This window comes from Silene latifolia, chromosome 9 (assembly GCF_048544455.1).
Source record: "Silene latifolia isolate original U9 population chromosome 9, ASM4854445v1, whole genome shotgun sequence".
Classification (NCBI taxonomy): Eukaryota; Viridiplantae; Streptophyta; class Magnoliopsida; order Caryophyllales; family Caryophyllaceae; genus Silene; species Silene latifolia.
In genome coordinates, this window is record NC_133534.1 from 186,962,086 (window position 1) to 186,963,921 (window position 1,836).

Consider the following 1,836-nt stretch of genomic DNA (forward strand, 5'->3'; position numbering starts at 1 on the left):
ATTTGGGAGGTGTTGGTGAAGTTGTTCAACCCACTAGTGAGTTTGTCAATCCTTTCGCAATAGAAGGAGAAGAAAACCCATTAAACAATACCACACAAAATCCACCTACAATGCCTAAATTCTCGTCACACTCTATACCCACCGAGGAAGATCTACCAAATGGTACTCCTACCCCATAACATCTCACCGGAAACTTTATTGCCAAGTCCGCCTTCATCCAACTAGTTGAGAGGAGCCAATTCGGGGGAATGCCTAGTGAGGACCCTCATTCTCATATGGAAACCTTTTGCGATTATTGTGAAGCTATCTCTCAAACGGGCGTGACTCAAGACCAAATAAGATGGGTCTTATTTCCTTTTTCGTTAATCGGCACCGCAAAGCAATGGTTGAAGGGCCTTGATAAGGCCACCCTTGGAATAGATTCTTGGAAGAAGCTAGCTCTAGCTTTCTACAAAAATTCTACCCACCAGAGAAGACTAACATGCTAAGAGCTCAAATTACGGGTTTTAAGCAAAGGGATGAAGAATCTTTGTATGAAGCTTGGGAGCGGTTCAAAGGTATTTGTCGCTCATGTCCTCACCATGGACTTAGCGAATGGTTTTTAGTGCAACAATTTTGGAATGGTTTATATGAAGATTCAAGGAACATTCTCAATATGGGATCAAATGGAATGTTCACCGAGGTTGATGACAATCAAACATGGAACAAGATTGAGGAAATGGCGGTCCATAATTCACAATATAGTAGACCTCGCAAGGCTACTAGAGGAGGAAAGTATGAAGTGGATTCCGTTACTCAATTGGGTTCTCAACTTAGTGCTCACATTGACACAATCAACTTGAAGTTTGAACAAGCTATGGCTAGACTTGAGGAAAACTCAAAATCATCAAAGCATCATGTCAATGCCATGACGGCATCCTCATCAATCCCAAGCGGGATATGTGAGAATTGTGGAACCTTGGGTCATGACTCAAGTGAATGTAGGGGAACAACCGAACAAGTTAATACTTTCCAAGCTTACAAAAGTGGTACCCCTTATTCAAATTTTTACAATGAAAACACCAAGTTCCATCCAAATCTCTCATACAAAAGCCAAAATGTTCAAAACCCTCAAACAACATACACTCCACCACCCATGAGAAATCAAAATCAAAGACCCTTTTTCAATCAAAACCAAGGCTACCAAAATCAAAATCCATACAATCACCAAAATGACCAAGGTTTTGATGTCCAAAAAGCGGTCCTCCAAATGCAAAAGAATCAACAAGAATTCTTCACTCAAATGCAAAAAGATAGCCAAGCAAAGGATACCACCATCAACAACATTCTAGCTCACACCAAGATGTTGGAAACACAATTGACCCAACTAGCATCTTCAAGCTCACCAAGACAAAAGGGGCAATTACCACCTCAAGGTAATCCCCCTAGACATGAAACGGTCAGTGCCATTCACTTGAGAAGTGGTACAAGATATGAAGCACCGAAGAAGCAAGTTGAGAATGAAGTTGTGAGAGCTAGTGAGAATGAAGTTGTGGTGCAAGGTCCCAAAGAAGGGGAATCATTAAAAGAAGAAAGTTCAAAGAAAAATGAAGACAAAGCCAAAGAAAAGGAGCCCATTGTGATTAGACTTCCTTTTCCAAGTCGTCAAGCCAAGCCCAAATTTGATGATCAACTTGGAAAGTTCATGGAAATTGTGAAGAACTTAGAAGTCTCAATTCCTTTCACGGAATTAATCAATCACGTTCCGGCCTATGCAAAGTACATGAAAGATATCCTCACAAAGAAGAAGTCGATCCGGAAACTTGAGACTATCGCCTTCACTAAGGTGAGTAGTGC

General features: G+C 41.1%; 1 non-coding gene across 1 annotated transcript; it reads right to left on the reverse strand.

Moving 5' to 3' along the window:
• Window positions 1–481: 481 nt before the first annotated feature.
• Window positions 482–588, reverse strand: LOC141602827 (small nucleolar RNA R71). Its single transcript, XR_012524735.1, has one exon. It is a non-coding gene; the product is annotated as a small nucleolar RNA R71 (small nucleolar RNA).
• Between the last annotated feature and the right edge of the window lie 1,248 nt (window positions 589–1,836).